Source organism: Chelonoidis abingdonii, chromosome 2 (genome assembly GCF_003597395.2).
Source record: "Chelonoidis abingdonii isolate Lonesome George chromosome 2, CheloAbing_2.0, whole genome shotgun sequence".
Classification (NCBI taxonomy): domain Eukaryota; kingdom Metazoa; phylum Chordata; order Testudines; family Testudinidae; genus Chelonoidis; species Chelonoidis abingdonii.
The window spans coordinates 252757159-252765632 of NC_133770.1; the positions used below are offsets into that span (position 1 = coordinate 252757159).

At 44.8% G+C, this 8474-nt stretch overlaps 1 protein-coding gene across 3 annotated transcripts in view; it reads left to right on the forward strand.

Annotated features, from left to right (window-relative positions):
* The first annotated feature begins 406 nt into the window (after positions 1-406).
* Positions 407-8474, forward strand: part of WWP1 (WW domain containing E3 ubiquitin protein ligase 1) — a 161174-nt gene continuing 153106 nt past the window's right edge. For 2 of the 3 annotated variants that reach the window (XM_032786365.2, XM_032786375.2), the window contains exon 1: positions 409-587. The gene's annotated coding sequence lies outside the window, so the exon portion shown is untranslated. Of the gene's footprint in view, positions 588-8474 lie in introns of all 3 variants that reach the window. The other variant, XM_032786385.2, reaches the window with a different exon arrangement.

Genomic DNA, 8474 nt, shown 5'->3' on the forward strand with positions numbered 1-8474 from the left:
GTGGCGATGGCGTTTAACCGCATCCGAGAGGCACGAAGGCAGAGGCAGGCAGCTATTACCTGGTGAACCAAGTACAAGGTACCAGGGCCCGCTGGCTTAATGCCTCGCCCAGCATTCGGTTCATTGCCTCTAAACATCATCGCTGCCCATGCCACGCTCACCCCTCACCAGCTGGACCTCGCCAGGGTGATCAGGACGAAACCCCCGACCTCCAGCTCCCGTCTCTATAGAGGTTGGTTCAGTTCGGGGCACTCAGTTGGTTCAACCCCTTGCAGCGTAAGCCCTCGGCCCTTCCTTTCGCGGGAGAGGTTGGCCTAGTCCCCCCTGTAGAGAAGTTGGTTCAGGCCGAGAAGGCAGAAGCCGCTGCTCCTATAAGATCCTGTTCCCCTGGCGGGCGCGCGCACAAGCGCGCGCTCAGGGTCCAGCTCGGTCGGCGCTGGCAGTTGGGGGCGCGCGACGGCTGGCGTGGGGGAGGCGGTTGTTGTGCGCGAGCCGCCGATGCCTCTGCCGTGAGATGGCATCATTCTGTGCGGCGGAGGGGTGAGGAGCCTTGGCGGAGAGGGGGCAGCGGCGGCTTTCGGGCCACGGTAAGGCTACAGACAGGCTCTGCCAGAGCTGCTTCCCTGGGGGTCTGGCCTGACAGCCCGGCTGGGCGAGTAGACGCGCGGCTGCGGGGCCCCTTCTCGCCTGCTCTGGAAGAGGGACGCGGAGCGGACGCTTTCTCCTCCCACCGCTGTGAGGGGGGAGAGAGGGTGTCTCTGGGCCGACAGGAGCTGCCTCTGTCAGTGGGGACGTTCGGGTCAAAATGGCGAAGGGGAGCCGTACCAGGGCTGCCCCCCTTGGCCCCTGCTGGGAGCGCGGTGGGGGTGGCCGCTGGCCCTGGGCCCCTGCACCGCTGGGAGTGTAGGGGGAGGGTCCCTGTGGTATCCTGTGTCAGGCGCGTAACCTTTTGTTCCTTTCCTGGGTCTGGCCATGGGGTAGATGGGGCTGAGCCTGACCCGAGTCCGTGCTGAGCGTATGGGACGCAGCAGGGCAGTCGCAGAGGCGGCCCATGTCTCTATAACTAGAGAGGTGAAAGAGGAGGAGAGGGCGATTGTTACATTTCTGTTGGCCTTTCCTCCGCGCCACTGGGGCAGGGGACGCCCCACACCTCTCCTGCGAAGGACTGTGACCCTGCAGCCTTCTTCCCCGTCCTGCCCCCCACTGGCAGTGGAGATATAGGGCTCCCGTATAGCGCGTGATGGGGCTGGAGGGAGAGTTGTTGCTGTTAATGTCCAAGTTAGAAGTGCCAGGGAATCTTTCTGGTGCTGTTTAACGTCTGACTCGTTGAGTGGTTGATATTTTGATTTTAAAATCTCAATAATTTAACAGAACGTGCACCAATTAATTGCTTTTTTTTATAAATGCTGTAGTGAGCTATTACAGCGTGTCACTTACTCCTTTCTATATACCTATCTTTATTTTTAAAACAAATCTAAATTGAACTACATTTTCAAGGCATTCATCTTTCTGTACCACCCATTTACACAAACGTTTAGTTAAAACAATCTAGTAGAATAGAATATGGACAAAAATAGTACATGAATTTGTTACAGAATGCTTAAATCTTTGACAAAGATCTACAAATACTGCCAAAAGTTATTTTCATATTTCAGTGCTGATCCTGTATTCCTATAGAAAATCACCAGAAGGGTATTCTTGGATAGATATCCAGGTTACACAATTATACTACAATTATCTCACTGGAGTTTTGCTGTCATATATTTAGTATAGTTAACATATGAATGGATGCATAGCACTTCCGATAAAAATAATTCAGCCTTACATTTTGCTTGTGATATTAACATTTTTGTTGGGGAAGGAATAAATTGACTGTTGATGACCTGTTATAATTTTTCACAACTCCATGAGATTTTCATTAAATGGAATTTGATAACCTGAGTGACTCACAAGTGAGTTTCATCTACATATGAACTAAGTTAATGTATTTCAGTGTTCTACTAAATTATGATCAAATGAGGGGTGAGGGCTTGCACACGATGAAAGCTTCTCATGGTTTGTTTATTTTTGGGGGGGAGGAGGAGGCGGGTGCAAACACCTTTCAAAATCACAGTAGCTTACTTCAACTCATTCCTAAGACATGAGTGAAATGAGAGAACCAAAATATGTTATACTCCTGTTGCTTGTAAAACCAGCTGAATTTTTAGCACCGTTATGCCATTACCTCTCTTCCCCATGTGGTGGTGTATACAATACATTAGACTTTATTATAATAGTCTGATCCTGAAAATGCTACTGGATACCATAGTGCTTTGTGAGTCATTCCTGTGCCCGGTGATGTATAATGGCATAACCCTAAAAACATCTGAACATAATGCATATGTGTAAAGCTATTCATATGTGTAAGAGTTTGCTCCAAGTGGGCAGATGCTGGATCCTACAATCTGCCAATTGTGGGCCTCAGTTTGTATCTTTGAAGTTTAATGAATATTTTGAGGTAGTAAAAGTAATAGTTTTTAGAATCTGACACTAAAAATATGTTAATGAAACAAATAAAATGTCAGCAAACTTGTACACCAATTTGAGACTAGATTTAAAATGAACTCTGTTTTGTTACCTGTGCTAGCAGGGCACTATGGAAGGATCCCAGGGAGAGGTAATCTGCTGCTCCCCAGATCCTGGAAGGAGTCATGGAGACATAGTGGTCCTGTTGTTCTCCTCTAGCCTTGTCCTTTCTTGCTTTCCTGGCTCTGTGGAACACACTGAAAGAGGAGGGAGAAATACCTGCCTGTTTTGTTACTCCTCCTCCTTCTCAGTGTTCCATGACTGAATGCTGAGTTGGAACACTGTCCCAATCACCTTCCTCCCTCTCTTGAAAAGAAAATGGTGGAGGCTGAGAGAGGTCCTCTTAACCTTTCCACTGTTTCTCTTATTGTGGCCAAACTAGAGGGCCAGGAGATGAGTCTTCCTCCCACTTCTTTGCTCTTTTTCTCAAATAAATTAATAAACTTATTTTAATATTTAGAAATTAATAAATTAAACAGACTTTACAAAATAAAAATGGATATAAATTTAGAACCAAAACTAGGTGTTGAGTGCTCCTTTAAGATATCCATCCTAAAACTGGGATGCAGAAAATGAAGCCAACAGAAAAAAGGCAAAAAACTTAAAAAAAAAAATCCAAACTGCTTAGTTGTCATTTCAGTACTTTGCTTGACCAACTTGGTAAGTAAGTGTGCCACTTTTCCATTCAGGCTGAAAACAAAACAATGATTACACTAAAATATGAACTCTGTTAATAGGAATACTGTTACAGTTTTTTACTTGTATTACCTTAAAGTATGTAAACTATAAGTTAAATTTCCTTTTAAAACCCAGCTGTACGGTGTGTAACTTTTTGCATGCCCATCCTTCAAAATCTCTCTCCCCCTTCCCTTGTTCTCCGGAAGTATCAGTCATGTTACTCAGTGGACTGTTAACCACTCTACTCTTCAACAACTGACATTTTCAGAAATTCAGAGATTTTCACTGGGTAGTTAAGACGGGGCTTGAAAAATGTAATTGCCAGTAATAAATTGGAAATTTTCTGGGCCAAGTGGGATCCTAACCTATCAGCTTTTGCAAAATGTAACCTTTTAATTAATAAAAAATAGATTTCTAGCCCTCATGTTTACTTATACAACTGATGCAGTGCAGCCTTCCCAAGTTTGCAAACAGGCAGCACCTGTGCTATGGCTGCTGTTTACAGCTTTTCCAAACAGTGGAATGAAAGTAATAGAGCTGTGGTTAGTTTCACTAGTTTCATTGCTGCTGTTTAGAACACTGTGACCAGAAATTAAACTAATAAGAATCCTGTCATTTTTACTCTGCTGCATTTTATGAAAGCCATAAATCAGAGCTGCCAAATTCATTCTATACAGGAGGCTGAATTCCATGTTTAATTATGATTAGTGGATCGGAATATAAATTTAGGACTATATATTATCTTTAATCCACAGCCAAACTCCCACAGATGATTGTGGGAGATTTTCACAAACAACCACTATGGAATGTGGCCCTGTGTAGTAAATAAACTTGTATTTTTATTTTTTTATTGTCATATTAAGTAAGAATGATTTTATACTCTCCTTTAGGATCACCACTGTTCTTGTTTTTTCCTGCCTTCATCATTCTTTCCTTTTCTGTTCCCTATCTTCCCTCATCTTTCTTCTCTCTGTCTTTCAGAGTCCCACCCCATTTCTCTTCCTATCAGCTCAGCTGATCAGCAGTGGAATAGTTAATGCTGACTTCTAAAGTACCATGATTGTTGTGCATTGGCATTAACTGCTCCATGTAACAAATGGCAGCAGGAGAATTCACATGTCAGTCATTATTTTGAGCTGTCTGCAGACTCTCAAAGGCAACGCTGCATTAGTTACACTCAGGTCACATTTGGAAAGCCACCCCTCCACCCCCACCTCAAAACTTTTTTCTTAAGTGATGCATAGTTTTTTTTGTTTTGTTTTTTGTTTTTTATAAATTATGACTTGTAAGCCTGCTATAAAAAGAGGTGGTATTTTCAAGGGAGCACTGGCAAAGGTAGTGGACACTCCACCACATCATCTAGAGAGAAATGGGAAAGAAAGCTCCTTCTTCCTACCCGAAAAGCAGTACTCTATCTAGGACAGTGGTTCTCAACCAGGGGTCTGGAGCTCTCTGGGGAACCACAAGCAGGTTTTAGGGGGGCCATCAAGCAGGGCCAGCATTAGACTCACTGAGGCCTAGGGCAGAAAGCCAAAGCTCTACCACATGAGGCTGAAGCCCGGACCCCTGGCATGGCCCCAGGATTGTAGCCAAAGCCTGAGCAATGTAGCTTTGTGGGGGCTTCTGTGGCATGTGGCCTCAGGTAGTTGCCCTGCTTCATACCCCTAATGCTGGCCCTGGCTTTTATATGCAGAAAACAGTTATTGTGACACAGGTGGGCCGTGACATTTTTATTGCATGTTGGGGGGCTCAGAAAGAAAAAGATTGAGACCCCTGCTCTAGGAGAGGTGTTCAGCAGCTAGTAGTCAAAGACCTATAGGAAAGGTGGAGTCTATAAGTATGCTTTGAGGGCATCTTCATACGAATCACAGCACCTTCCTCTTTCCCAGTAGCAAAGAGTGATTGGGCTTCTCTCCAGGACTTTGCCATTGGCCCTGCTAGATCGACAATTCCCGTCATCTTCTATATCAGTCTCTGGCTAGTAAGTGTCTGTCATGTTTTTTTAGACTTGTTTTAATATGTGACTTAATTAGAGTTTATCATTGCTTTTATGACCAGATAAGGCAGAAACTGTTATTCCTAACAAATTAACTAAACTATATTTCAGTTTACCACCATGTCATAATCATGAGTGTTTATCTATAAAACAGCACTACTGATTCCAGGGAAACTATCTGCGCTCATACATAAGAGCACTACTGTTCTACTGAAAGAGAAGTGCTAGGATTAAGTGAAGAGGAAAAATTAGTGTTTTGAAAAAGATACTTGAGAGAAACCTTTTATCCCTCCTGTTACTTATGGATCATTAGTGTTTAGGAAGCTCAGGGCCAGATGGCATTTGACCTTCATTAATTAATTAATTAGAGGAATAGAGTGACCTACAGTTACAGGGATCACACTGGTACAGGTGAAGTTTAACAACTTTTCTGCACTCCCTCATTTACCCTTGTTTCAGATAAGCCCCTTCATCTGTTTAGTGTATTATGGGGCACTGTAATTGTGGAAGCACCTTTTAGTTTCAGTAACGCACTGTTTTTTCAATTATAAAAGTGCCAACAAAATAAATCTGTAGTTCATGAACTGATATGCACTTTGCTGCAGAGTTTTTCATAAAACTTAACTTTTCTGGATGAAACTACATTATTAAGATATCAGTGATGCGATTACAGAGATGTTTGATTGAAAAACATTCAAAAAAACCTGAAGTTAAGCTACACTTGATAAAATTGTTTATCTGCTTTGTGGACTGTTTGTCGTCCATCTTCCTCCCTCCCGTTACTAGCAGTTTTCTTGTTCCATGGAAGTATTCAGGAGACACAGCCTTTCTGACATTGCTTGTGTTCCATGTTCAGCACTTGGGGTCTTGGTAAATTTAACTAGGCAGCAAGCAGAATACGACAATTTTTTTCTGAACCACCCTCGATACCTCTTTATTAGCAGAGAAGAAGTTGATTGCTGCCTAACAGTTATGCCATCCTGATAGTCTTTTGACTCTTGTACCAGGATCAGCCACTACTATGGGTTCTCAAGACAAATTCATAGAATCATAGACTATCAGGGTTGGAAGGGACCTCAGGAGGTCGTCATCTAGTCCAACCCCCTGCTCAAAGCAGGACCAATCCCTAAACGGCCCCCTCAAGGCTTGAACTCACAGCCCTGGGTTTAGCAGGCCAATGTTCAAACCACTTTGGTGGCCTCAGAGTGTGGCTACCAACTCTTGCTCACACCTCTTCCTAAAATATTTAATTAGCTTTAGGAAAAACAAAAATATGCACATATACACGTCCCAATCATTGTAATTATTTATTGCTAATTAGTAAATCAGTTGTGAAAAGTGTTATTACCAAATATACAAATATTGTTTTTCACAGCAGAATCACTTAGCCCTGGCAAGCCTGGGACTAATTAAGCCCTGGATGGGTGACAGTGAAGGCCAGGGGCGATGTGGGTGGCTGGTGGAGGCAGTCAGGGGGCTGTAGCCTGAAGCCGTGTAGCCAGATAGAGCCCGAAGCCATGCGGCTGGAGCCTGGGGCCCACCATTGCGCAACTGAAGCCTGAAGCCCTGCAGGCAGAGCCTGCCACTCCACTGCCCCAGGGCTGAAGTCCAAAGCCTAAATCCCAATGTCCCTGAGAAAGTGGGGTACCCACTGACTGCCTGCTTCTCCAGGGTTGTACCCCAGGTGTCTCCAGAGGGGGGCAGGGCCAAAACCCTGCTGGCGGCCCCCGCAATCAACACTAAGGCAGTGCATCTAGGAACAATGGAGGGGAGAGGCCGCTGCTTTGCTTACTACCCCCACATCGCAGCCCAGAAGGCTGTGGCCGCAAGAAAACAGTATTTGAGAAATGTTTCTAGAACTAGGTCCCTTTCCCTGGCTCCAGTTAGAGAAAAAACTGGAGTGGCCAAAAAAATGATTAAAATAATGAAGATTTCCACAAGTGAAAATATTGTTACTTTTTAGTTTAGGGAGGAGCTAAATAAGAGGGACATGATAGAAGTATACAGAACAATGAGCGGAATAGAAACAGTACATCGTCCATGTTTCCTTACTTTTCTCATAGAACTTTGAAAAAGGGGTTAGTCAATGAAATTGAAAAGCAACCTAACTAAATTGTTTTATGTAACCTGTGAAACTCATTGGTACAAGATATTATTGAGCTCAATAGACCTACTAGGGTTAAAAATAAGGATTAGACTTTTATATAGGTAATGCGAGTTACATAAAATATAATTTAAAAAATTAGTAATATAGTGCCCTCCTGTTTCAGGGGATATGCCGGCCTCTTGTGAGGAAGAAAATCTTTCCTGGGGCCCAGTTATTCCACAGTTGTACAGAATATCTTGCATTTCTGCGATCAGACAACATTGATCTGATCTCTTATAGTGATTCCTGCATGTCACTGTTTGGCCCTGAGGCCATGGCTACACTGGGGAGTTGCAGCGCTGGTGGTGGGTTTACAGCGCTGCAACTTACTCTGTGTCCACACTTGCAAGGCACAGCCAGTACTGCAACTCCCTGGCTGCAGCGCTGGCTGTACACCTGGTCTGCTTGGGGCATAACGATTGCAGTGCTGGTGACGCAGCGCTGCTCGTCAAGTGTGGCCACCAAAAGCGCTGTTATTGGCCTCCAGGGTATTAAGAGGTATCCCAGAATGCCTGTTCACAACAAACTGGAAGAGTGGCTGAACTCACGGGCTCCCCGGAGCTGCTTATCTAAAAAACAAACACAGCTCTGTTTGCTCGAGCGAGCAGAGGCAGGCAAGGAAATTGCTTTGGAATGTTCACAGCTGTTTGCTTGAAGAGAGAAACCACAGGGTGGAGGGGGTGGGAGGAGTCTGTGTTGAGCAGCTGCTCATGTGGTCTGAAGGCTATTTAGGAGTGCATAATTTGTATTAAGTGAATGAGAGAGGGGTGGGCGAAGGCGTCGAAACTTTTAAAATGATTGAAGGTAGGTGCTGTGTATCTTCCAGTCCTTAGAACTTGCAAGGCAGGGAGCTGACAAGTGTCAGCTCCAAAAATCCACACTCTGTCTCCCCCATGCTCCCTGTCACACTCCACCCCACCCCCCTCTTTTGAAAAGCACGTTGCAGCCACTTGAACGCTGGAATAGCTGCCCACAATGCACTACTCCCAACAGCGCTGCAAATGTGGCCACACTACAGCACTGGTAGCTGTCAGTGTGGCCACACTGCAGCGCTTTCCCTACACAGCTGTACGAAGACAGCTGTAACTC